Consider the following 15,629-nt stretch of genomic DNA (forward strand, 5'->3'; position numbering starts at 1 on the left):
CCAGTCTACATTTTATATCCTCTCTACTTCGACGATCATCAGTTATTTTGCTCCCCAAATAGCAAAACTCCTTTACTACTTTAAGTGTCTCATTTCCTAATCTAATTCCCTCAGCATCACCCGATTTAATTCGACTACATTCCATTATCCTTGTTTTGCTGTTATTGATGTTCATCTTATATCCTCCTTTCAAGACACTGTCCATTCCATTCAACTGCTCTTCCAAGTCCTTTGCTGTCTCTGACAGAATTACAATGTCATCGGCGAACCTCAAAGTTTTTATTTCTTCTGCATTTCAATTCCTACTCCGAACTTTTCTTTTGTTTCCTTTATTGCTTGCTCAATATACAGATTGAATAGCATCGGGGATAGGCTACAACCCTGTCTCACTCCCTTCCCAACCACTGTTTCCCTTTCATACCCCTCGACTCTTATAACTGCCATCTGCTTTCTGCACAAATTGTAAATAGCCTTTCGCTCCCTGTATTTTACCCCTGCCACCTTCAGAATTTGAAAGAGAGTATTCCAGTCAACATTGTCAAAAGCTTTCTCTAAGTCTACAAATGCTAGAAACGTAGGTTTGCCTTTCCTCAATCTTTCTTCTAAGATACGTCGTAAGGTCAGTATTGCCTCACGTGTTCCAACATTTCTACGGAATCCAAACTGATCTTCCCCGAGGTCGGCTTCTACCAGTCTTTCAATTCGTCTGTAAAGAATTCGTGTTAGTATTTTGCAGCTGTGACTTACTAAACTGACAGTTCGGTAATTTTCACATCTGTCAACACCTGCTTTCTTTGGGATTGGAATTATTATATTCTTCTTGAAGTCTAAGGGAATTTCGCCTGTCTCATACATCTTGCTCACCAGATGGTAGAGTTTTGTCAGGACTGGCTATCCCAACGCTGTCAATAGTTCTAATGGAATGTTGTCTACTCCCGGGGCCTTGTTTCGACTCAGGTCTTTCAGTGGTCTGTCAAACTCTTCACGCAGTATCATATCTCGCATTTCATCTTCATCTACATCCTCTTCCATTTCCAGAATATTGTCCCCAAGTACATCGCCCTTGTATAGACCCTCTATATATACTCCTTCCACCTTTCTGCTTTCCCCTCTTTGCTTAGAACTGGTTTTGCATCTGAGCTCTTGATATTCATGCAAGTGGCTCTCTTTCCTCCAAAGGTCTCTTTAATTTTCCTGTAGGCTGTATCTATCTTACCCCTAGCGAGATAAGCCTCCACATCCTTACATTTGTCCTCTAGCCATGCCTGCTTAGCCATTTGGCACTTCCTGTCGATCTCATTTTTGAGACGTTTGTATTCCTTTTTGCCTGCTTCATTTACTGCATTTTTATATTTTCTCCTTTCATCAATTAAATTCAATATTTCTTCTGTTACCCAAGGATTTCTACTAGCCCTCGTCCTTTTACCTACTTGATCCTCTGCTGCCTTCACTACTTCATCCCTCAGAGCTACCCATTCTTCTTCTACTGTATTTCTTTCCCCCATTCCTGTCAATTGTTCCCTTATGCTCTCCCTGAAACTCTGTACAACCTCAGGTTTAGTCAGTTTATCCAGGTCCCATCTCCTTAAATTCCCAACTTTTTGCAATTTCTTCAGTTATAATCTACAGTTCGTAACCAACAGATTGTGGTCAGAGTCCACATCTGCCCCTGGAAATGTCTTACAATTTAAAACCTGGTTCCTAAATCTCTGTCTTACCATTATATAATGTATCTGATACCTTTTAGTATCTCCAGGATTCTTCCATGTATACAACGTTCTTTTATGATTCTTGAACCAAGTGTTAGCTATGATTAAGTTATGCTGTGTGCAAAATTCTACCAGGCGGCTTCCTCTCTCATTTCTTAGCCCCAATCCATATTCACCTACTATGTTTCCTTCTCTCCCTTTCCCTACTGTCGAATTCCAGTCACTAACGACTATTAAATTTTCGTCTCCCTTCACTACCTGAATAATTTCTTTTATCTCATCATACATTTCCTCAATTTCTTCGTCATCTGCAGAGCTAGTTGGCATATAAACTTGTACTACTGTAGTAGGCATGGGCTTCGTGTCTATCTTGGCCACTATAATACGTTCACTATGCTGTTTGTAGTAGCTTACCCGCACTCCTATTTTTTTATTCATTATTAAACCTACTCCTGCATTACCACTATTTGATTTTGTATTTATAACCTTGTATTCACCTGACCAGAAGTCTTGTTCCTCCTGCCACCGAACTTCACTAATTCCCACTATATCTAACTTTAACCTATCCATTTCCCTTTTTAAATTTTCTAACCTACCTGCCCGATTAAGGGATCTGACATTCCACGCTCCGATCCGTACAGTACCAGTTTTCTTTCTCCTGATAACGACGTCCTCCTGAGTAGTCCCCGCCCGGAGATCCGAATGGGGGACTATTTTACCTCCGGAATATTTTACCCAAGAGGACGCCATCATCATTTAACCATACAGTATAGCTGTTCGCAGTACCGCAACAGCAAGGCCGTTTTGGTTAATGTTACAAGGCCAGATCAGTCAATCATCCAGACTGTTGCCCCTGCAAGCACTGAAAAGGCTGCTGCCCCTCTTCAGGAACCACACGTTTGTATGGCCTCTCAACAGATACCCCTCCGTTGTGGTTGCACCTACGGTACGGCTATCTGTATCGTTGAGGCACGCAAGCCTCCTCACCAACGGCAAGGTCCATGATTCATGGGGGGGGGGGGGGGGTGTCGGCAATATAGAAGCGTAAAATTTTCCATTAAAAATGAAGTAACGCCACCCTCAGTCCTATGGTTTGTTGGAACATCACAGTGCTTCACTAGGCCTGGTGGAGCTCTCTTTTGAACAGCACCTTGCAAGGCATCCCAGATGTGTTCAACAACGTTCAGGTCTGCGAAGTTTGGTGGCCAGAAGAAGTGTTTAAACTCAGAAGAGTTTTCCTGGAGCCACTCTGCAGCAATTGTGGACCTTTACAGTGCCGCATTGTCCTGCTGGAATTGCCTAAGTCCGTCGGAATGCACAGGATGCTTACGTAAGTGTTACCTGTCAGAGTTGTATCTAGACGTATCAGGTGTCCCATATCGCTCCAGCTGCACTCTGACCACACCATCACAGAGCCTCCACTAGCTTGGACAGTCCCCCGCTGACATGCGGGGTCCATGGATTCATGAGGTTGTCTCCATACCCGTACACGTCCATCAGCACGATATAATTTGAAACGAGAGTCGTTCGCCCAGACAATATCTTTCCAGTCATTAACAGTGCAATGTCGGTGTTGACGGGCCCAGGCGAGGCGTAAGGCTTTGTGTCGTGCAGTCATCAAGGGTACACGAGTGGGCCTTCGGCTCAGAAAGCCCACATCGATGATGTTTCGTTGAACGGTTTGCCGGCTGACACTTGTTGGTTGCCCAGCATTGAAATCTGCAAGCAATTTGCCGAAGGGTTGCACCTCTGTCCCATTGAACGATTCTCTTCAGTCGTCGATGGTCCCTTTCTTGCCGGATCCTTCAACCGCCATAGCAATATCGGAGGTTTGATGTTTTACCGGATTCCTGATATTTACGGTACAGTCGTGAAATGGTCGTATGGGAAAATCCCCACTTCATCACTATCTTGGAGACGCTGTGTGCCATCGCTCAAGCGCCGACTTTAACACCACGTTCAAAACCACTTAAATCTTGATAACCTGCCATTGCAGCAGCAGTAACTGGTCTAACACCTGCGCCAGACTCTTGTCTAATGTAGGAGTTGCCGACCGCAGCGCCGTATTCTGCCTGTTTACATACCTCTGTATTTGAATACGCATAACTGTACCAGTTTCTTTGGCCCTTCAGTGTAAATTCGCTCATTAAATGTTACGTGCTTTCGCGAAACCTCGTTTTTTTACGAGAACGAAGCACGAGATTCGTCTTTTAACGTTTTTTAAGTTTTGGAAACCGCTGAAAATCGGATGGGACCAAAACGGGACTGTTTGAGGGATGATCGATGAAAGTGGACCCAAGGCGTCGGATTGTTGCCGATGTTGCAGCGCTCATGGATGGTCTGGCATTGTCATGATGAAGGAGAGAGTGCTCCATGTGTGAACGAACTCTTTCAATTTGGAACTCTGTCACAGCACGCCATTTCTCACGCACCGACGTAGTTACACCGTTATACACCACTGTCCATTAAAATTGCTACACCAAGAAGAAATGCAGATGATAAACGGGTATTCATTGGACAAAGATATTATACTAGAACTGACATGTGATTACATTTTCACGCAATTTGGGTGCATAGATCCTGAGGAATCAGTACCCAGAACAACCACCTATGGCCGTAATAACGGCCTTGATACGCCTGGACGTTGAGTCAAACAGAGCTTGGATGGCGTGTACAGGTACAGCTGCCCATGCAGCTTCAACACGATACAGTTCATCAAAAGTAGTGACTGGCGTATTGTGACGAGCCAGTTGCTCGACCACCATTGACCAGACGTTTTCAATTAGTAAGAGATCTGGAGAATGTACTCGCCAGGGCAGCAGTCGAATATTTTCTGTATCCAGAAAGGCCCGTACAGGACCTGCAACATGCGGTCGTGCACTATCCTGCTGAAATGTAGGTTTTCGCAGGGATCGATTGAAGGGTAGGGCCACGGGTCATAACACATCTGAAATGTAAGGTTCACTGTTCAAAGTACCGTCAATGCGAACAAGAGGTGACAGAGACGTGTAACCAATGGCACCCCATACCATCACGCCGGGTAATACGCCAGGATGGCGATGACGAATACACGCTTCCAATGTGCGTTCACCGCGATGTCGCCAAACACGGATACGACCATCATGATGCTGTAAACAGAACCTGGATTCATCCGAAAAACTGACATTTTGCCATTCGTGCACCCAGGTTCGTCGTTGAGTACACCATCGCAGGCGCTCCTGTCTGTGATGCAGCGCCAAGGGTAACCGCAGCCATGGTCTCCGAGCTGATAGTCCATGCTGCTGCAAACGTCGTCGAACTGTTCGTGCAGATGTTTGTTGTCTTGCAAACGTCCCCATCTGTTGACTCAGGGATCGAGACGTGGCTGCACGTTCCGTTACAGCCATGCGGATAAGATGCCTGTCATCTCGACTACAAGTGATACGAGGCCGTCGGGTCCAGCACGGCGTTCCGTATTATCCTCCTGAACCCACCGATTCCATATTCTGCTAACAGTCATTGGATCTCGACCAACACGAGCAGCAATGTCGCGATACGATAAACCGCAATCGCGATAGGCTACAATCCGACCTTTATCAAAGTCTGAAACGTGATGGTACACATTTCTCCTCCTTACACGAGGCATCACAACGTTTCACCAGGCAACGCCGGTCAACTGCTGTTTGTGTATGAGAAATCGGTTGGAAACTTTCCTCATGTCAGCACATTGTAGGTGTCGCCACTGGCGCCAACCTTGTGTGAATTCTCTGAAAAGCTAATCATTTGCATATCACAGCATCTTCTTCCTGTCGGTTAAATTTCACGTCTGTAGCACGTCAGCTTCGTGGTGTAGCAGTTTTAATGGCCAGTAGTGTATTACACGCTCCAGTTAGAGGGTTTTTAGCGGAAGATGGCTGCAAATGTGCAGACATACAGAATAAAAATGTAGAATGTTAATAACGTTTGTTTTCTTTAAAAAACTTAAAGAGAGCTCACCTTACAAATTCGAAGGCATTACTTTTCAGCATGCCCTCGTACTAAAACTTCATAAAGTTGGAATCCCTGTGTTACTTGTGATACGTATAGTTTCTGTCTGAGATCAGAGTCATTATTTATGTCCTGGGCTATAGGGAAAGATATAAAAAGGAAAATTGTATTATCGTTGAGAATACCTGGAAGCGATCATTTTTCTGCTCCGCTCTGTAGCTGTCAGCACGATATACACACGTATTTTTCCTGCGTTCCCGTAGCCCTACCACTCTACAAAGTTCGAAGAACATTGTTCCTTCTCTTTTAAAATTATGCTAGATACTTTTTCCTGTCAACAGATGAATGTAGATGCTTCAGCTACAAAAATTTAGAGCTCAAACTGGGTAACTTACATACATTGCAGACAGTGTGTGGCAGCGATTATTGATGAATTATAAATAATAATTCAAGCAATTTAAATTATGTGTGTGTGGCCGGTAGATAATGTTTCATACTGATATACTTGAATGTTTTCACTGTGTTTCATTTCGAATACACTCTTGAAAATTACGATTTGAGCACCAAAACATTTCTTCGGATATAGACGGTAATTTATTTGTAGCAAATACGCCTGGTACCTCTCCGAATTATGTCTGACGATCCCGCTGCTAAGGTTTAGTCTATACGCTCAACGCTGATAAAAATAATGTTACTGCGTCAGCGCTTGTTTTCCTTTAGGGTCCGTGCTCCGTGTGGGCTGATCGATCATGTAACATCCAACTGCGTTACGTCTCGTAAAGGCTTCAGGTACGGTCTACCCGGAAGTTTTGGACCGTCAACACGAAAATATATTGTTTTCCCCCACTGAAGTTCCTTAGGTCAGTTCGTGAACAGTGGGCTGGAAAGGCGGAAAGAAAAACTTAACTTTGTTTCGTTTGTGCATCCTCAGCCACCAACCCACTTCCTGAATTAATTGCCGGCCGGTGTGGCCGAGCGGTTCTAGGCGCTTCAGTCTGGAACCGCGCGACCGCTATGGTCGCAGGTTCGAATCCTGCCTCGGGCATGGATGTGTGTGATGTCCTTGGGTTAGTTAAGTTTAAGTAGTTCTAAGTTCTAGGGGACTAATGACCTCAGAAGTTAAGTCCCATAGTGCTCAGAGCCATTTGAACCATTTTCCGACGGGACCAGGTGCGCACAGACTTCTTCGTTCGCAACAGATGGGAGATCCATTTTTACCAATTTTGTTCACTTTATTAATTTAAATCAAATATTTTCCATACCTCCCTAATATCTACATTTCCTTTATAATCTGACTCTGTGTATGCTGCTATTTTACTGGGGAATTTCAGTTCATTGGCCTGTAATCTTATTTTATGCTGGAGAGATTACGATCAATAACAGCGGGCCCATGCTGAGAGATTTTGCAAATTTTAGCCGGCCGCGGTGGTCTAGCGGTTCTAGGCGCGCAGTCCGGAACCGCGCGACTGCTACGGTCGCAGGTTCGAATCCTGCCTCGGGCATGGATGTGTGTGATGTGCTTAGGTTAGTTAGGTTTAAGTAGTTCTAAGTTCTAGGGGACTGATGATCTTAGATTTTATTAATATTTATCTCTAGGCGTCTGAAAAATACCCGAACTAAATTATGCCTTGCCATCTCTCAGGATTTCTTGGCGTGATTAATTAATGGTGTACTTCTGGGAGTTCAGTAGAGTTTGTATTTCCATTTTCAATGACCGACCCACTCGTCTTCTTCAGGTGCTGCGAGGTATGTTACATGTGCTCGCTGCCACAACTCGAAAGTAGAGAGTACAAGCAACACCATAAATCGCAGCCACTGAAGAAGACGACTGTGTCCGTCGCTGAAATATAGTGCGAAAATGGAAATAAAACCTCGTCTGCACACCCAGAAACTCACCATTAAATTATAGAAGGAATCACTGTGTCAGGAATGTAATATGCCTCTTCAGTGCCACATATTCAATGACTAGTCCGCAGACCTAACGTTAATCATTGTTTTGAGGTGAGCTGCATCGAAGGAGATATTCGCATACAAAGATACGAAATTTTTACGTAGCTGATTGTCGTGATGTTGGCTTAGTTGTCTTGTTTAGAATCATTATAACGTCTGCAAGCTGATCTGTTATGTAGAAAATTAACTGATGAAAGGGTTACGAAAAACTGGTTCAAATGGCTCTGAGCACTATGGGACAGCTGTGGTCATCAGTCCCCTAGAGCTTAGAACTACTTAAACCTAACTAACCTAAGAAAAACACACACATCCATGCCCGAGGCAGGATTCGAACCTGCGACCGTAGCGGTCACACGGTTCCAGACTGAAGCGCCTAGAACCGCTCGGCCACCCCGGCCGGCGAAAAACTGGTAACTCTCAAATTACGAAATGAAGTCAAGTATCTGAACCTCTCAACGTTTGTATTCCGAAACTTTTGACGCGTTGTAGTGACACAATTTGAGCTAAGAATCCGAACAATACGCCTGCTTTCTGCAGCCTCACACAAAGACTTGACTATCATTCATCACAATTTGCTGCCATGTCTGTAAACGATGAAGAAGAAACAGAGTTACTATACAAATAAAAAAGATATTAGATCTTTTTCACATACAAATGCTGGTATTTTTATGGGCACAGTTTTTTATATAAACTTTTTACTTTTGTAAATGAAGATATCGATAGCTGTTGATATTGTAGGATTCCTCATGTGTCATGGATTTTATTACATTAGAGGAGGTAGGTTCCACCCGCCGTTGACTTTACATGGACATACGTTTACAAAAGACAAGGAAAATCAGGCAATGTTAACCTACTGGACTCGCATTCGGAAAGGGACGGTTGAAACCCGCGTCCGGCCATCCTGAGTTAGGTTCAAATGGCTCTGAGCACTATGGGACTTAACTGCTGTGGTCATCAGTCCCCTAGAACTTAGAACGACTTAAACCTAACTAACCTAAGGACATCACACACATCCATGCCCGAGGCAGGATTCGAACCAGGGACCGTAGCGGTCGTGCGGTTCCAGACTGTAGCGCCTAGAACCGCTCGGCCACTCCGGCCGGCCCTGAGTTAGGCTCTCCGTGATTTCCCTAGATCACTTGCGGCAAATGTCAGAATGGTTCCTTTGAAAGGCGCCTATTTTCTACCGCAGGCTTCCCTAATTCGAGGTTCTGCTCCGTCTCTAATGACCTCGTTGTTGACGGGTCTTTATACACTTATTACCTGCTATATTCACATAAAAAACTGAACTAAACTCCGCCCGAACAAGCCGTGAAGGCCCAACGGCACCGACCGGCCGCCGTGTCATCCTCAGCCCACAGGCGTCACTGGATGAGGATATGGAGGGACACGTGGTCAGCACACCGCTCTCCCGGTCGTACGTCAGTTTACGAGACCGGAGCCGCTACATCTCTGTCAAGTAGCTCCTTAGTGTTGCCTCACCCCGCTTGCCAACAGCGCTTGGCAGACCGGATGGTCACCCATCCAAGTGCTAGCCCAGTCCGACAGCGCTTAACTTCGGTGATCTGATGGGAACCGGTGTTACCACTGCGGCAAGGCCGCTGGTTGTATTCACATAAGCAACCATAATATTGTTCTATGAAAGGAAAAACAATAAGGTAAGCAACTTGCAACTCTCGGTGACTGAAAGGAAATTAGGTATTGAGTCTCACTTGCTCTAAGGAAGGTGAACTCGGAGAAAGAACTGATGCTACTCTCGTTGAATACGACTGCAAAGTATTTCGCGCGAATCAGTCTGATGTTCCACAAAGTACATCGCAAGTGCAGCACAAGCAAACAACCTTCTCACCATAATCCACAACGATCTCGCTTCAAATGCCTGTTTGTTTATTTCAAGACAAAGCTCCAATACCGAAAAGATCAGCAGCAAGCAAACGAGACCTCTTAACTTGGTCCAGTGGCCATGCGGCCCTCTCTAGCCGATTCTGCCCGCGATGCAATTATATTGCCCTACTCACGTCAAGAATATAGGCGACTTGCTTAAGGCATGCCTTGCAGTTCGCAGCCAAAGATAACCCACTCTAGCAGACGAATAAATGACTATAGATTTTTTGAGACAGGCAAGTCCTCATCCATATACGCAGGAATATATTGCATGAAATGTGTCTAGTCGACTTTCACTTATTACGAGCAAAAATACATCTATTGACTTCCATAAAAGCCAGAAAATATACTTTAACTAATAAGGAGGGAAGAAAATTGTGGTATAACGGCCCATCGACAGCGATTCCATTAGTGAAGGAGCACATATGCAGACTGAACAAGGCTGAGGCAGAAATTCAGCCCTCTTCCCACATGCGAATCTATTACCCTATGTACTGCGCCAACATGCTTGGTGCCTTTGACTAGAAGCACTCTTGAAGTTGCGGCTAACGCCAGCTTCGCCTCCGTCTTTAGTCTTACGTCGTGATACAGCCTTTACTACCTAACGCATCTATATACTCGCAGTTTAGCCGTCTTTTGGTAGTTGAAGTATTAGGAGTGGTATCTTCGTAATGACTAGAATCTATAATTAAGTCTACGCGTATAATAGATGAGAACCATCCAGAGTGTAAAAGTGCCATTCGGGTGCAAGGGTTTGTTAGCCTAAATAAGAAGATAGCTTCGTTTTCGACAATCAGTTGAGCTTCTGCAGATCGATACAACCCTCGAAAGAGTCATACACACATCAAAAGAATATTTGATGAAATAGGAGTGATGTTCTGCATGTATACTGGAAGCTTATTGTTTTCGCTTCTAGTTAATCTTTCAATCTCTAGTACATACTGTGAACAGAGAACACGTATATCATTCGCCGATAGATGATTAGGAAAGTACAGTGCTCTTATAGACATTGTCACAAGGAAACAATTTGTCCTTTTCTTTCTCCGATGTCGTTATGATCACGTTAATTCAGTATGGAGATGGCTAAAATCTTATGTAAGATATGAGTCATGGAGCGACTTGTGATTACTCATGTCAAAAACTCGTTCAAGAAGAGAACACAGTAGAGGGCAGTAACATTATTTCAATACTACTGGGATCGCAGAGGGAAGGAAAGTGCTCGGTGATAAGATTTCAGTGCTTAATTTAACATAACTCGGTAGTATGGGGTAGAAAGATATAAAGGTTTAAGACGGTAGCAGTATTATTTATTTATTTATTTATATTTTAGGTATCAATTGATCACGCAACAAGCAAACTTCCGCCGACAATCATTCAGACACTAAACATAACAGTTTGAAATGTCTATAGTTAAGTGAACTGTCATTATATGAAGCCATTTCGACAGAAGTATTCACCTTGTTGTTAAGAAAAGACATTACACAAATTACTCCCATTTACCGTCCAAGTCCCAGAGGTTGCTGCCCGGTTCGAATAGAGTAGAGTCAGTTGAAATCTTCTAATCCGAACATTGTATCATCGTTGCAAGAGACGCCCGATCTCTGTATAATATGAGAAGTTAAACTTGGACCCTGTAAAATATTCTTCAATGGAGTATGACCTATTACATCCAATCCAAAGTTGAGTTAATAGAAAAAGGGCATTAGCTCTGCTGATGCGGTGAGGTAGTGAAGTGCCTATGGCTCGTATTCGCTAGAAGGGGATTCTGATTATGAGCAACAGAAACATGTTTTATGTAAGTTCGACGAAGTATTGAAGCGATATCTGATACATTTTTATTTCACGGTTTTTTTTGTTTTTCTTTTTGTTGAGGAAATTGCGTTTTCTAGCACGATATCATAAATCTGTATTCTTTTCTTTAGTTTTACTACAATATCCCTCTATTTCACTTTACAAATCAACAATTTTCAAACGAGACCTGAAGAAACAGCGAAAATTTCAATTTTGCTATACATACCGTTTATTCTTGAGTATGGGACAGGAGATAACTATGTAGAATAAAATGTTTCGTAGGTTACGCGACCGTTTATACACTCCTGGAAATTGAAATAAGAACACCGTGAATTGATTGTCCCAGGAAGGGGAAACTTTATTGACACATTCCTGGGGTCAGATACATCACATGATCACACTGACAGAACCACAGGCACATAGACACAGGCAACAGAGCATGCACAATGTCGGCACTAGTACAGTGTATATCCACCTTTCGCAGCAATGCAGGCTGCTATTCTCCCATGGAGACGATCGTAGAGATGCTGGCTGTAGTCCTGTGGAACGGCTTGCCATGCCATTTCCACCTGGCGCCTCAGTTGGACCAGCGTTCGTGCTGGACGTGCAGACCGCGTGAGACGACGCTTCATCCAGTCCCAAACATGCTCAATGGGGGACAGATCCGGAGATCTTGCTGGCCAGGGTAGTTGACTTACACCTTCTAGAGCACGTTGGGTGGCACGGGATACATGCGGACGTGCATTGTCCTGTTGGAACAGCAAGTTCCCTTGCCGGTCTAGGAATGGTAGAACGATGGGTTCGATGACGGTTTGGATGTACCGTGCACTATTCAGTGTCCCCTCGACGATCACCAGTGGTGTACGGCCAGTGTAGGAGATCGCTCCCCACACCATGATGCCGGATGTTGGCCCTGTGTGTCTCGGTCGTATGCAGTCCTGATTGTGGCGCTCACCTGCACGGCGCCAAACACGCATACGACCATCATTGGCACCAAGGCAGAAGCGACTCTCATCGCTGAAGACGACACGCCTCCATTCGTCCCTCCATTCACGCCTGTCGCGACACCACTGGAGGCGGGCTGCACGATGTTGGGGCGTGAGCGGAAGACGGCCTAACGGTGTGCGGGACCGTAGCCCAGCTTCATGGAGACGGTTGCGAATGGTCCTCGCCGATACCCCAGGAGCAACAGTGTCCCTAATTTGCTGGGAAGTGGCGGTGCGGTCCCCTACGGCACTGCGTGGGATCCTACGGTCTTGGCGTGCATCCGTGCGTCGCTGCGGTCCGGTCCCAGGTCGACGGGCACGTGCACCTTCCGCCGACCACTGGCGACAACATCGATGTACTGTGGAGACCTCACGCCCCACGTGTTGAGCAATTCGGCGGTACGTCCACCCGGCCTCCCGCATGCCCACTATACGCCCTCGCTCAAAGTCCGTCAACTGCACATACGGTTCACGTCCACGCTGTCGCGGCATGCTACCAGTGTTAAAGACTGCGATGGAGCTCCGTATGCCACGGCAAACTGGCTGACACTGACGGTGGCGGTGCACAAATGTTGCGCACCTAGCGCCATTCGACGGCCAACACCGCGGTTCCTGGTGTGTCCGCTGTGCCGTGCGTGTGATCATTGCTTGTACAGCCCTCTCGCAGTGTCCGGAGCAAGTATGGTGGGTCTGACACACCGGTGTCAATGTGTTCTTTTTTCCATTTCCAGGAGTGTATATCCTCACTCAGTTCCTAGACGGTTCACCACTTCCGGGTTTTAGGGGAACCTAGTCGGATACTGATCGCATACGTAACGAAAGCGATCGTTATAAGGTTACGCCCCATAGATATGCAACACACCTAAAGTACAGGTAGCGCGAGCACGACCTTAACTGACCATAGTTACCAGGAAAACTACCGTAGTCTACTCTAACTTGTGATAGCCGATGGTAGTTTTACAACTGTAGTAGTCTCCGAAAAATTGATTAAACTGAATGGGGAAGCGGGTCCTTTGAAAAGGATACGGCCGATTTCCTTCCCATCAACGACCGATCCGAGCTTGTGCTTTGTCTCCACGACCTCGTCGTCGTTGCAGCGTTAAGCCTTACTCTCACTTCAAATCTACTTTTACTAACCACTTACAGTCCGGCAAAATTTTGTACTCATTTTTGTGGCTTTGAGCCCACGCGATATCAACTGAAAAGCGTTTATGCGGCCCACTCGGAGGAAATTTCGTTCAACTGGACACACTCGATGCAGAGCTCCGGCGTCGAGCCGACACCCTGGATGAAGCTGTATGGCCCGTCACTGCCGTGTAGAGAAGTTAGCACTCGTCGCATGTCGTGGTTACATTGTTTAGCTCAGTCTCCTAGTCGCAGCGTTCTATCCACCGGGTGCACTCGTGCGTCATTGTCGTAGCATCGTAGCGTGAACGAGCCGAAATGTCACTTCACGACAAACCCGTTTCCTGGAAACTGAAAATTCAGCGCTCTTGGTACCCATCCACAAGTTGATATTGTGCTCTCTGCTGTTGAATTGACATTTTATTTTATTTTCTTCAACTTAGTTTGGCGGCTGTTCACTGATTGAGCCTGACGTAAGCTCGATTCTATAGTAACGCAAGAGAGGACGCTACAGGTTCTACATGCAAGCCATGTTATATGCTGTTACTGCTGTTACATCGTTCTATACATTATCAGAGCTTGGATTCATTTGGGCGATTATTTCTATGTGTTTCAATTTGCACAAAAGTTGACGAAGTTTCCCCAAAGCCTATCATTATTTGCACGATTGCCCAAGTATGACTGTTATGTAGATCATTTATTGGAATTCATAACACACGCGATATTATTAACCAATGCACTCACGAATCTGTCATCATGTGTCACCTTTCTTACTTCTCCACGCAGTCCATGTCATTACCCTGGGCAGTTTCAAACACTTTTCTCTCCCAGAACATGAAATCCTTCGTGGGGTCTACCTGTTCTCTCAACTATGACCTGCCCTACCAATTTCTTTTTCAAATTAAGGTGGCAATCCATGACTTTTCTACATAACTGCAATCCTACCAGCTCCATAATACCTACATCCGGTCTCTTGACCCTTCCTAATGCCTATCCCACATCCTTTCCCATATCAGTTCCTCTTCAACCTCATTTGTATCCAAATCCGTCACCTAGGAAATGTTACTGGCATGAAATTCAAAGTACCGTCATCTTCATAGTTTTCCACTCTTCATCGTCCTATCAAGTTCCTTAAGGTAATAACTTTTATGCTTGTCAGTACATTTTTGTTTAATTATTTCACTAACAGGCTGAAGAGCGGCATGTTGCTACTGCCAGTCCTTTCCCCTATCGAGTGAAACGCAAGTAACAAATAATCATTTGAAAACAAACCTACGTTGTGCTGAGAAACCCCCGCAAATCCTCCTAGTGATGTTATACTCTAAAGATTTCTCCAGGTATTGATTGACAGTGAACTACATTTCTGTGATCTGGTAGATATCATCTCAGGGTAGTACATTCGCTTGAAGGCAAAATGATAAAGTTCTACGACTTCTATCATATTATAAATTTTTCTAAAGTACTTTTAATGAACTGTGGGATGGTTACTTCGGTAAATAGTGGTTGAATCCTCATCTAATCATCCACCTAGGTCCTATCTTCAGTTAACTTGGCACTCTTACCTTCTCTTTTCCAAAATACCTCACACAGCTATGGAAATACCTCAAACTGCCACAATTTTAGGAGAGGTACTTTCCACTAGGCATGAATTTAGGAAAGATTTCACTATGGACATGTAGAAAACATTTGTGTTCGAGTTATTTAAAAAGATAAAAGTAAATGGAAATTACAGCGTTTCTATGTGCAAATAATCTAAACACCAATGACACGGGCCACATCAAAACGACACTTCACGGCTAGTTAGTGCCGTGTTGCCAAGTGTTGCCCATGGGCTCGCAGAGGAGGGCCGTGTAAGCGGACATGTCAAGATGTCCTTTACTTCAGATCTGCGGAAAACAATACGTCCGCTTTTCCACAAACGTCTGCGTCTATTTCTTACGCGTCTCGACTAGAAACATCAGTCTTCTCAGTCAGTTTGTATGAAATTTGGCAAAGCGTCAGACAAAATATACGAAATGTATAAATCTCATATCCACAAAGAAGATTTTGAATAGGCTAAATGGAACGATATTTATAACTCCTACTTTCTGACTAAACACAGTACACCAGGGCTGCGTTATCAGCTACAGTTCTGAAGGTGACGGTATCTGATGTCAACGCTGCGTCGCATGTATTCTACTATTTGCATATTTTCATAATAAACTTTCACACGTTTCTA

The 15,629-nt window shown here is 44.7% G+C and overlaps 1 protein-coding gene and 1 pseudogene across 1 annotated transcript in view; one reads left to right on the forward strand and one right to left on the reverse strand.

Moving 5' to 3' along the window:
* Positions 1-15,629, forward strand: part of LOC126248704 (ecdysone-induced protein 74EF-like) — a 737,945-nt gene that overhangs the window by 86,781 nt on the left and 635,535 nt on the right. The window lies entirely within an intron of this gene.
* LOC126250378 (5S ribosomal RNA) lies at positions 9,114-9,231 on the reverse strand (annotated as a pseudogene).

Source organism: Schistocerca nitens, chromosome 3 (assembly GCF_023898315.1).
Source record: "Schistocerca nitens isolate TAMUIC-IGC-003100 chromosome 3, iqSchNite1.1, whole genome shotgun sequence".
Taxonomy (NCBI): Eukaryota; Metazoa; Arthropoda; class Insecta; order Orthoptera; family Acrididae; genus Schistocerca; species Schistocerca nitens.